At 42.6% G+C, this 13,336-nt stretch overlaps 2 pseudogenes; both read left to right on the top strand.

Annotated features, from left to right (window-relative positions):
* The first annotated feature begins 267 nt into the window (after positions 1–267).
* On the top strand, positions 268–1,878 carry LOC136544410 (GDSL esterase/lipase At4g10955-like; annotated as a pseudogene).
* A 394-nt stretch (positions 1,879–2,272) lies between these two features.
* On the top strand, positions 2,273–5,079 carry LOC136544409 (uncharacterized; annotated as a pseudogene).
* Positions 5,080–13,336: the final 8,257 nt, after the last annotated feature.

Below are 13,336 nucleotides of genomic sequence, written 5' to 3'. Positions count from 1 at the left end.
CTTTACTGCGTTGTAACTTGCGCGCGAGACACGGCACAACGCGTATATATAGACGGCACACATGGTTCAGTTTTACTTCACGGCAAATAACAAAAGCACAAACACAGGCACGGGTAGAGAAGCCCGTAGTACATCATCATTAGCTTCCACTGCTGCTGCACTACTGCCTTCTTCTTCCTAGGTTGTTCATTTGCCGATTGTTTTTTGCTGGCTGATCATCACCGCAGTGAACAATGGGATCTCCGGCCAACTCGATCCCATTGAACAATGGGCACTTCTGATGATGACAGGGATGATTTCGACGTCTCTGGACCCAGGCACCTGACTCAAACTGAGATTGACTGGTATGCACGCCTTTTATGTGTGCTAGCGCCGCTATTCTCTCTCGTTTTTACTCAAATCCATTCTGCATTTTTTTATTACAGCGAGTATAGTAATACTGGATAGCGATATGGTATCCTGCATGTCACTCTGGTCTTGTCAAAATTTTTTTGAAACGAAATCTGGTCTTGTCAATAGGACAACGCATGGCATATAGGAGTATAGGACATAGGTTGTTACTTGTTAGATTCCCAAAAAGAATATTATTAAATTCGGCTGTGATCAGCTCATCTTACAGTTCTACGGTGCCACTGTGTATGCATGGATGGGGCAGGGGTTCAAGGTTTTATCTTCTTCTGAAGCCAAAATATCGGGGATGTCTAGCCACCGCTGATTGATTGTTTAGACTGCATTTTTTACTACCGCAAAGTACGGAGTATTTTGTTATGTATGTATAAGACAAATCGTAATCGCTAGCACAACTGCTGTACATGCATGTGATGCACTGCAATGAATCTGCAGAAGTCGATCAAGCTAGCTAATAACATGGATCAACCTCAAATTATATATGATTTCAGGGACAACAATGAGCATCGCCGGTGCATTGCCGCCAGCCTTGTTAAAGGCACCTATGTTCTGGAGAGCGATCGAACCAAGAACAGGGAGAACACATCCCATGCACTCGCACCGGCGTGGTGGGAGACGTTCCACTTCCGCAAGCTCCCTGAGTACAAGTTTGAGCACGCGCGCAAATGCGCCATGTGCGAGGTCAGACGTATTTTGTGGGGCAAGCTGTTCATCTACGGTGCTGTCTTCGAATACGCGCCACCGGACGGCGTGCCCCGCCACACCTCGGCTCCAAGCCACATCGTCGCCTTCCGCGGCACCATGACCCGGGATCCCACGGTCTTGAGCGATATGCTTCAGGACTTAAGGATCCTGATCAACAAGCAGCACACGTGCGGCCGCTTCACGAATGCACGCGAAAATGTCCAGCGGCTCCTCCGTGAGAAGGCCGATGACAGTAATGGCGGCTGGGGTGGTGAGACCTGGCTGGCGGGCCACTCGCTTGGTGCGTCCATAGCGCTGGACGTGGGGCGTCACATGCATGATGATCCATCGGGGACTCGACCTGCCCACCTTCCTGTTCAACCCGCCGCATGCATCGCTTGCTCCGGCGATCGGAAAGCATGTCCGGCAGGACGTGTACGCCGTTGGCTACTTCCTCAAGTACGCACTGATGAGCAAAGTAGTCCCGAGTTCCCACAAGAATCACATGGAGGAAGTGTTTGAGAAGCTAAGGACGTGGGTGGGACGCGGGACGGCGTGTGCAAGGGCTACATCCACTACTTCGAGCAGCGGGAGCGGATGATGAATCGGCACCCGTCTGTGGCCACGTTGGCTTCCAAACTGTCCTTCCACGACATGTGGAGGTCTCTGTGGGGCAAGCAGACTGAGCGGCCGCATCTCCTACCATCCGTGATTCTGTGGAAAAACACGGGGGCAGAGAAGAAAGACGCGCACGGGCTCCGGCAGTCAGGGGCGGATCTACAGTAGTAGCAGGGGGGGGGGGGGGGGGGGGGGTACAGCTGTCCCCCAAAATTTCTGAAAAAAAATCAAGTATATATATTCTTTAATATCTTGTATATGTATAATACTCTTTCTAGGCCCAGCTGCAGCCTATTTTCAAACGTACAGCAGCCCATTTTCAAACGTATTGACGTATAATAAGCACTTTGCCGATCTGCCGAATACGAAACGACGCGTCACAGCGATACAACTCCTTCCTCAACCCCGCCCGCCGCCGCTGCAAAGACGGAAACCCTCGTCGTCGTCGTTCGGTCGTTGTCTGACGGCCAGCCGGCTGGCTGAGGCGCTGCTTGCCTGCTTCCGATTTCCGACCTTTCCTCTGGCCGTCTGCCCGTCCTACACGCTACGCCAATAGCCCAATATGCCCAGGAACTGCCAAACTGACAAGTTGCAAAGGGTAAAAATTCAATCTTGTTCTATTGCGATCACTGATCAATCATTTTTTTACCGGAATATTCCCATCAATAATGAGTTCTAGTTTGCGGAATCCCTCTTCTAATTTGACCGATTATTGCAGACTGCAGAACATCAAGGATCAAGTAGCATGAAGAGGAATACCAATCTTGCATCTCTATGGAATGCTCATGCTCAGAAACAGAAAGCACAAAATGTGTCTTCTTCCACTCCAAATCAACTAATTATTCATGATCAGCAAGTAGGACCTGAAATTCCTTGTGAGGAAGAAATACATGAGACACAGGAGATGGAAGATCAAGAAGCAAGACCTGAAAATCCTAGTGACGAAGAAATACATGAGGAACAAGAGACAGAAGAGGGAATTTATGATGTTGATCGTCTTCCCCATGATCCTGGAAAGAGGATCCCCATCATCCAATATTCTGCCAGTGAGCAAGATGCAGTGAGAAGAGGATATATTGCAAAAGGGCCATGCCAGCCAAGGACATATAATTTTCCACAGCGACAAATTGGTGGTAAGCGTCGCTTTCCGGTTAGATGGTTTGACAAGTATGATTGACTTGAGTACAGTGTGGAAAAGGATGCTGTCTTCTGCTTTGTTTGTTATTTGTTTGCGGATACAGCTAATTATGTTGGTGGTGATGCTTTTGTGAATAGTGGGTTTAGAAAATGGAACCAGCCTTCAAAACTTGACTTGCATGTTGGAAGCATTACAAGCACCCACAATGAAGCTCTTGAGAAATTTACTAATTTCATTAGGCCAAGAGCATCAATAGCAAGTACTTACATTAAGCACACCACAGAAGAAAAAGTTAAATATAAGGCGCGCTTAACCTACTCAATTGGTTGTCTGAGGTTTCTTTTGCGTCAAGGGCTGTCTTGTCGGGGACATGATGAAAATGACACATCTAGCAATATGGGGAATTTTAAGGAACTCCAAAAATGGTTGGGTGAAATATTTGAAGATGTTAGAAAGGTTACAGGACAGAATGCTCCCAAGAATTGTCAGATGACTGCCCATTCCATACAAATAGATATCATTAACTGTTGTGCCAAAGAAACTAGCAAACTTATTATTGAAGATCTTAGAGATGACTACTTTTCTATACTTGCTGATGAATCTAGTGATGTTTACCAAAAAGGAACAGTTAGCTTTTTGCATAAGGTATGTTGACAAAAAAGGGAGGGTTACAGAAAAATTCCTTGGTATTGTTCATGTTCAGAATACTACTTCTTCAACACTAAAAGATGCAATAGTGTCTCTTCTTATGGAGCACAAATTGACATTATCTAAATGTCGTGGTCAAGGATATGATGGAGCTAGTAACATGAAGGGGGAAATCAATGGGCTGAAAACAAAAATCATGGACGAATCTCCTTCAGCATACTATATTCATTGCTTTGCGCACCAACTCCAATTGACTCTTGTTGTTGTTGCCAAACAAAATGATGACTGTGTCGCATTTTTTGATTGTGTCACAAATATTTTGAAACCCAGGCACAGGAGGTTTTGGAAGCTTTAGAACAGGGTGAAATTGAAACAGGACAAGGTTTAAATCAAGAGATGGGTCTGGGTAGGCCAGGAGATACTCGATGGAGAACTCACTACAAGACTATTTCTCGTATTATTGCTATATATCCCACACTCCAGAAAGTTCTTGGGAAGATCTCAAAAGATAAATCTAAATCTGAGCGTATAAAAGCTCAAATTGCTTGACAGTAATTGAGTCATTTGACTTTATATTCATGGCACACTTATTGCTGACCATATTTGGATATATTGATGAGTTATGCAAGGCTTTGCAAAAAAGGGATCAAGACGTTATTAATGGTATTGAACTTGTTGAGATGACTAAGTTCCATTTGCAAGTGTTGCGAGAGGATAATGAATGGGAAACCTTTCTAAAGGATGTCACATCTTTTTGTGTTAAACATCGAGTCAAGGTTCTTGATATGGATGGTTTTTATGTGCCTGTGGGGAGACCAAAACGTTACTTTGTGAAAGTAAAGAATCTTCATCGGTTCCATGTTGAAATGTTTCTAAGTGTCATTGATATGCAACTCCAAGAGCTCAATAGCAGGTTTGATAATATATCTTGCTTATTATTTTATTATTGTTCAGCTTTTTTGTTTTTTCCTTTCGTAATAATTTATTTTCTCCTTACTGGGGCAGGTTTGATGAAGTTAATACAGAGCTTCTTGTTTGCATGGCTGCTCTAAATCCAGCTAATTCATTTGCTGCTTTTGATAAAGATAAACTTATGAAACTTGCAAAGTTTTATCCTCAAGATTTTACAAGTACAGATTTGGTCCAACTTTCTTCGCAGCTTAATATGTTTATTGTTGATGTGCGAAACGACACAAGGTTTCAACAAGTGAAGAATCTTAATGAGCTATCTATCAAACTAGTTGAGACAAAGAAGCATGATCGCTTTAAACAGGTTTATTTATTGCTGAAATTGGTCCTCATCCTTCCCGTAGCTACTGCAAGTGTTGAGAGAGTCTTTTCAGGAATAAACTATGTGAAGACCAAGCTTCGAAATAAGATGGGTGATCAATACTTAAATGATTGTTTGGTCACATTTATTGAGCGTGACTTTTTTCGACGTGTAAGCAATGAAGATATCATTAAACGCTTTCAAGCCATGGCGGAACGGCGTGTGAAGCTTTAGCTGGAAACTTGTATTAGTATATTAGAATTATGGAAAGTTGAAAACATGTAACTTATCACAACTATTTTATCATCGTTTAGTGATCTAATTATGTCGTGTCCATGTTCGTTGACTATATCGTTTTCATCCGTACCCCCATGATTGAAATCCTAGATCCGCCACTGCCGGCAGTGGTGGCAACCTATAGTCCCGGAACTGGACTTGAAGCCCATTGAATACAGCTGGTCTTTAATATAGATATTAGAGTTAAATGTACGGTAGGTCTATTAACTTTAGGTCGTGTGTCATCTAGGTCCATCAATTTTTAAACTGTATTTTGGATCCATTAACTTTTGGTGGTGTGTCATCCAGGTCCATCAACTTTTAAATTGTATTTTTAGGTCCCTAAACTTTTTAACTGGTTCACCATAGGTCCATACCCCTTTGTTTAGCAAATAGATCTGACATGACACGCCAAAAAAATAGCCACCGTGGAGTACATGACGAGATCACCATCCGGAGATAATCTTCAATACGAAGAACCTGATGGGATCACCATCTAGGGTTTCTTGAGCGGCGGCTCGACGGGGAATAAACTCCACAATAAAATCCAGTCTAATCTACCCGGTACAAGGCCGAAGGCCATAGGTATAGGCACGCAGGCCACCTGACTCAAACAAAACTTGGACTCCACCAGCCCAGCTAGGACCGATTGACCCTGACTCCCTGATTCGGCTAACATGCACGACACGTCCAAACGTAGTCGCCAATTTGACTCACGTAGGCACTAAAAGCTAGATGCTAGATAAAAGATCGTGTGTCACAACTGGATAGGAAACTAATGTATGGAAATAATAAAATACTATGGCAAGGATGCTAATCACGTTGGGAAAATTTTATTGATGATCTCCACCTCTTTAGAATTAGTACTGATGTATTTTGTTGGCTTTATTTTCTCCTCCTTTCCACGCAATAATAAGGCACCTCTATAAAATATCTTTGATGACAGTCCGACGGTTGTAAATTTTTTCATGTCCACAATATATTTATCCTTAAAAATAATAGTCCCAAATTTAAGACCAGAGGATATTAACGAATCACCAGCTAATATATTTAAATTATTGCTAGACAAGTCTCCATAAACATCTTGAGGAGCTATGGACTCATCACCTACTCTACGGTGGCTGCTTATTTGGTGTGTCATATCCGATCTATTCGCTAAACGAAGGGGTATGGACTTACGGTGAACCAGTTAAAAAGTTCAGGGACCCAAAAATGTAATTTGAAAGTTGATGGGCCTCTATGACACGCCACCAAAAGTTAATGGACAAAAAAATACAGTTTGAAAGTTGATGGATCTGGATAATACACCACCAAAAGTTAATGGATCAAAAAATACAATTTGAAAGTTGATGGACCTAGATGATAAACCACCAAAAGTTAATGGATCTACGGTGCATTTTACTCTAGATATTATTATAGATTGTCTCATACAGATATGCTTTGATTTAATTTAGTCTAAACCTAGTATTTAATCCAGTGCACCTTTGTGATGTTAATTTTATGTTTTATATACGAAATTTACATGTCTAGTTTGAAAGGATGGCGTGTTAAAGAGGGTTAGTAAAAAAATGTACTACTTATTTGGATGCTTAATTTTTTTTGAGGAATTAAAAGAGAACTTTGTTATTTTACTCAACAGTCAACACACACAGATCATTTTCTTTTCTGAGCAATGTATGTATTATATTAATAAAACAATAGTGATTGTAGTCTTGATTCTCATTTATATAGGAGGACTATGGAGATTATCAAAATTAGTTATGCAACGGCATGCACCGTTTCCATATCCAAGTAACATGGGTTCCCATCAACCTCAAATTTTCATCCCTCTTCTGATTAACTCTGTTTCCACTGCAGGCACCGCCCCATGCCCTGGGGAGCACCAGATCCGGTCGCTAGGGTACTGGACCCGGTACCCCATGCAAGCTGGCACCGAATCCGCCCACCCAGGCCGCCGCTGCCATGGTCGAGGAGGAAGGAGCCCCGTCGCTGTAGCCGTAGCAGGCGGCCACACCGAGCCCATGCGGCTTGCGAGAGGGCGTTCCCTGCCGGCCTGCTACTGTGCATGCCGCCACCACCGCTGAGCACGATGAAGAGCCCCGCTGTTGCCATCCCGGCAAACTGTGCGGCCCTGCCAACGGCCTGCTCCGGTGGCGGCATGGCAGGAGAGGGGAAGAAGGGGCTGGCGATGGCTATGGTTTGGCCACCACCAGAGTCTCCTGCGTGGGGGGCGACGCAGGGGCACATTTCTTACTATCAAAGCAGCGAGCCTCAACTGCTCCTCAAGCTGGCCACGTCGCCACCGTCGTTTACAGCCCTTCGATCTTCGCTTCGACGTTCAGAAATCGTTTGTTCGACTGTTCTTGTCTGCCAGTTCTGGAGCCTTCGGTCCTTCATTTACTCTCCGTGTCGGTGCTGTGCCCATCCTCATCCTCTCGCCTCTACGCTCCCTCCCTTGCTTGCGAGTCGCCACGCCACTGAGGCGACGGCGCCGGCCGAACTCGGCGGTCGACGGCTGAAAGGTCCTAATGGCTAGAGGGGGGGTGAATAGCCTAATAAAAATGTCTACAACAACACTTAACCAAATAGTTAGACAATTATGAGGCGAAGCAAGTGTTGCGCTAGCCTACTCAAAATGCAAGCCACCTACCACAATTCTAGTTTAGATAGTGTCAATTCACACAAGAGCAATGACACTACCCTATGTTAGTGTGCTCTCAAAGGCTAACTAAAGAGCCACACCAACCAAGCATGCAAGCTCTCACAACTAGCTACACTAAAGAGCTTGTCAAATAGTTTATGGTAAAGTAAAGAGAGTGATCAAGAGGGTTATACCGTCGTGTAGATGAATGAACCAAGCAATCACGAAGATGAATAACAATGATGACCAATCACCTCGGAATCAATGATGAACACAATGATTTTTACCGAGGTTCACTTGCTTGCCGGCAAGCTAGTCCTCGTTGTGGCAATTCACTCACTTAGAGGTTCACGCGCTAATTGGCTTCACACGCCAAACCCTCAATAGGGTGCCGCACAACCAACACAAGATGAGGATCACACAAGCCACGAGCAATCCACTAGAGTACCTTTTGGTGCTCCACCGGAGAAAGGTCAAGAACCCCTCACAATCACCACGATCGGAGTCGGAGACAATCACCACCCTTCGCTCAACGATCCTCGCTGCCACAAGCCGTCTAGGTGGCGACAACCACCAAGAGAAACAAGCGAAATCCGCAGCGAAACACGAATACCAAGTGCCTCTAGATGCAATCACTCAAGCAATGCACTTGGATCACTCCCAATCTCACTAAGATGATGAATTTATGATGGAAATGAGTGGGAGGGCTTTTGCTAAGCTCACAAGGTTGCTATGTTAATGAAAATGTGCAAGAGAGTGAGCTTGAGCCGGCCATGAGGCTTAAATAGAAGCCCCCCACGAAATAGAGCCGTTGTACCCCTTCACTGCACTGAACACGGGCTGATCGGACGCTCCGGTCATATTGATCGGACGCTGGACCTCAGCGTCCGGTCGTGCGATGTGCGCCACGTGTCATCAGCTTCAAACGCTGTTCGTCAAACTTCAACGGCCACGAAGCTGACCTGACGCTCCGGCAAAACTGACCGGACGCAGAAGCCTCAACGTCCGGTCGTTTCCAGTAAGCTCCCTGAGGCGTATTTCTTCGACCGGACGTGTCCGGTCCACCTTGATCGGACATAGACCAGCGTACAGTGCAGACCCGTCAGTTTGACCGGACACAAAAACCAGCATCCAGTGCATCTCAGGTCCAGCGTCCGGTGCTAAACCCTAGTCACTATGTCGCCATGTCAGTTTGACCGGACGCAGAAACCAGCGTCCGGTGCATCTCAGACCCAGCGTCCGGTCAGTTGACCGACGCCAGCATCTTCACGATCAACTCGTTTTCACTTCTAACTTCTTCACCCTTGCTCCAATGAGCCAACCACAAGGATTTGCATTCGGCGCAATAGAAAATAGGCATTCCATTTAGAGAGAGACCCAAACCCATCTCAACCCTGCAAACACCACCTCCTTTGTAGATGTGCCAACACCACCAAGTGTATCACCTTATGCACAAGTGTTAGCATATTTTCACAAATATTTTCAAGGGTGTTAGCACTCCACTATATCCTAAATGCATATGCAATGAGTTAGAGCATCTAGTGGCACTTTGATAACCGCATTCCGATACGAGTTTCACCCCTCTTAATAGTACGGCTATCAAACCTAAATATGATCACACTTTTTAAGTGTCTTGATCACCAAAAACAAAATAGCTCCTATAGTTTATACCTTTGCCTTGAGCTTTTTGTTTTTCTCTTTCTTCTTCTCAAGTTTAAGCCCTTGATCATCGCCATGCCATCACCATTGTCATGCTATGATCTTTATTAGCTTCTCTACTTGAAGTGTGCTACCTATCTCATGATCACTTGATAAACTAGGTTAGCACTTAGGGTTTCATCAATTCACCAAAATCAAACTAGAGCTGTGTACCTGGTTTGTTCACCTTATCTTCTGCCTTTTTTTTCCTTTTCCATATCCTGAATGCAGTAATTGAGTTGGTCCATGCCTGCTGCAATCTATTTTTTTAGTCTACACTCCCAGCTGCTCACAGTATAGTTAGTAACTCCCTAAAGGGCATGGTCTTTACCTCTCTTAACAAAGGCAAGGGGAACTATCTCCCTATGGTTAGGTTTTCTAAATGTCTAAACTGAGAGATCTATGTTTACATCTGCGATTCCATGCTCCGGTCTTGAAAAAATATGTAGACATGTTTAGATCTGCGATTCCATGCTCTGTTCCTTGTGAAAGTAAACTTATATGTACTGGAAAAGTGATATTCTATAGTTCAATGTGCTGAACCATGCATATCAGTTGATGAAAGTGGGGATCGCATTTTAATCTCTGACAATAACCAGCATAGGATCATCATTAGCAACAGCCATGGGATAATTCTAGATTATGCAACCATAGCTTCCTGTTACCTTGAGTTATGATTTTATTTATATGACCACAAGGTTTACATCCATGCAAAGTTATGAATTGCCATTTTTCTTCACTTTGCAGATTGGATCTTCCGTGAACTTTGAGGATTAAGAGTTTGAGTCAGTCAAATTCTTGCACCCACCTTCAACATTTTAGCATGCTGCCGAAGGCTGTCTATTTATTGTGGATTCAGAGGTATTATCCTTAGTAGATTGCTTTCTCCTGTTATTTTTTAACTGTTTAAATCTCCATGATATTTTCTGATCCAATTATGATATGTCTATATTTTCTAGGTTGACCTCTCTTGCTGATCTAGGGGTAGTATTTTGTCAATCCTGTAGAGAACACCTTCCAAGTTCAGTTCATCGTTTGGGTGAGTTATCCTCTTCCTCTGCCTTTCTTACATGTTATCCTGGGAATGACAATGATTTCTGCTAGACACAACACTGATCATGTTCCTTGATCATTGATATGTCCACATCCTTCTTTCTTAGTCCTCCCTATTTTTCAAGACATTTGTAAATTTTAGGTTCTGTGGACGTGTTTCCTGTCTAAAATGATGCAACGTATTTCACATATTAGACAATGTGCATTTGCTGTCCGAAAAGAAGATTGTGAACAAATTTACAAGTAGTTAGTTCTTTGATCTATCATGTGTCCTAAAAAAAAGAACATAGTGAAATCAGAAGAGATTTATTGCTCCATGATATTTTCCGATCCAATTATGATATATATGTCCGTATTTTCTAGGTTGGGCTCCCTTGCTTATCTAGGGGCAACACTTTCTCAATCCGTAGAAAACACCTTCGAAGCTCAGTTCATCGTTTTGGTGAGTTATCCTCTTCCTCTGCCTTTCTTACATGTTATCCTGGAAATGGCAATGATTTCTGCTAGACACAACAGTGCCTCTACATTGTTCCAGTTAACCGGTCACCGCATGTCAAAATTTTGCTGCCTCTTTTAACTTCAGGCATGTATGAACCGCGTTATGGATTCAGTGCTACACATCTCTGCAGACTATACAACATAATAAGTGTTGTCCACCTGCATTTTTTTTCCAACTTAGGTACTTCCTCTCAAATCACTAATTTAGTCTCCACTTATGCTTTGTTTCACTACATTTTATTGAAACACAAGCCACATGGAATCGCAGCTGAACCTCCATCTCAGCAAAACAAAAAAAAGCTCCACTCTCTTGTTCTAATATTTGTTGGACGTAGGTTCCATACCGTGCTTGTCAGCAAATCTAACATTCAACATATGAATTTGGTGTCAACTTTTCAGGTTTGCCTTCCTAGGTCTTAAGATCAGGAATACCGTCAAGATACCCAACGCTTCTTCCTTCACTGTAGCAGCATGAAAAAAGAATAGCCTTCAGATTATTTTCTATACATTGTTTCTATCTATGCCTTTAACTGACGATGACATAATATTATTATATGCTACATAAAATTTCTATTTCAAAGATATCTTTTCCAACTGCTCCAAAAAAAAGGCCACGTATTAGTTGTTGTGTCATAATGGGCATGTATTAGCTGCTGCTGTGATAGTTCCCCAAAAGATACAGGCCTCCTAATTGTTGACGAAAAGTTAAGTACACACATCTATCTTCGTATGACAAGTTAATTAAAATTGTGGTTGCTCTATAGCTAATGCTCTTGTGTTCGAACCGGCATATTTGTGGGGTTTTGAATCATATATATATATATATATATATATATATATATATATATATATATATATATATATATATATATATATATATATATGCTGGTGAATATAGCAAGTTTTACTTTTTGTTACTGCCCTTGCATAGGATATGTGTACCTGCATAGGATATTCTTTCCTAATTTCTAAAAAAAAGTTATACACCTGCATAGGATATGTGCACCTTCTTCTAACCTAAAGTGGTTTTTTCTGGTTTGCTATGTACTTAATCTATTCTGATTGGTTAGGGACTATGATTCATATTGCATTGCTACAATACATGATTCAGAAGGTACATCCTGATCAATGTCTACCGGCTACTGTTGCCTTGGCGATTCTTATGCTGAGTCCACAGTCATGAACAAAACGAGAGTGGTAAATGTTTTTGTGATTATTTGGCGTCACAGTTATGGTTTAAGCTATGCAGCACTTCTAATTGTCCATCTCATCTTTTTCAGGTGTCCAAGAAATAAAAAACCACAGATGCGAACTCTGCCGAAAACGGACTCATCTGACCATAGGTACTTGCATTTAGTTTACTTTTGTTGTGCTTCCTACAACCTTACAAAATGGCCAGTCTCGGCTTCCTTCCAAGTTTCACTCTATACTTCGTTATCTGCAGTCCAAAGTTAGGCGAAAGAAAGGCTTAGGTTCCTATATGTATCATCATTTTTTCCATTCACTCAGATTATGAATATCCATAAGTACTTCATGGTATATCTCAAACCAATGGTTTAGGTTCCTATATGTATCGTCATTTTTTTCATTCACTCAGATTATGAATATCCATAAGTACTTCATGATATATCTCAAACCATAAGTACTTCATGATATATCTCAAACCAATTCAGTCTCTGCATTTGTAACTGCACGTGCGCGCGATGGTGCGAGCCCTTTCACCAGTCTATATTAAACTCCTAATATTATTTCCATCCAAAGATTAAACATATTTTTTGCCTGCGCCTTAATCAGGCGATTTGCCGGCGCGCGCGAGGGCGCGCGTCATGGACTAGTAGGGGATAAGACCAAAAGGACCTGGCTTGAATCTAGGATGGTCGACTTAGGGGGTGTTTGGTTTCACGGACTAAATTTTAGTCCCTGTCACATCGGATGTTTGATACTAATTTAGAGTATTAAATATAGACTAATTACAAAACTAACTGCACAGATTGAGACTAATTTACGAGACGAATCTATTAAGCCTAACTAGCCCATGATTTGACAACATGGTGCTACAGTAAATATATGCTAATGATTGGTTAATTAGGCTTAATAGAATCACCTCGTAAATTAGTCTCCGTCTATGTAATTAGTTTTATAATTAACTCATGTTTAGTTTTTCTAATTAACATCTAAACGTCCGAGTCTCTGTAACCGAACACCCCTTTAAGCAACCACATCTTTAAGTCCATTTTCACACGTAGTTCGTTTTCATATGTAGTTCGACTAAGTGGTTTGCTTCTCGGAATAGATTTTTAGAGATGGTTAATTGCATCTGAAAATACATTTCTAGAAACGGTTGCTTAGCCGGACGTGCAAAGAACCAATTCCCACGGGCCCTTGGTTAGAGGCAGGCCAAGCA

This window comes from Miscanthus floridulus, chromosome 3, assembly GCF_019320115.1.
Source record: "Miscanthus floridulus cultivar M001 chromosome 3, ASM1932011v1, whole genome shotgun sequence".
NCBI classification, from domain to species: domain Eukaryota; kingdom Viridiplantae; phylum Streptophyta; class Magnoliopsida; order Poales; family Poaceae; genus Miscanthus; species Miscanthus floridulus.
The sequence above is the reverse complement of the archived record's forward strand: the minus strand, read 5'-3'. Positions and strand labels throughout refer to the sequence as shown.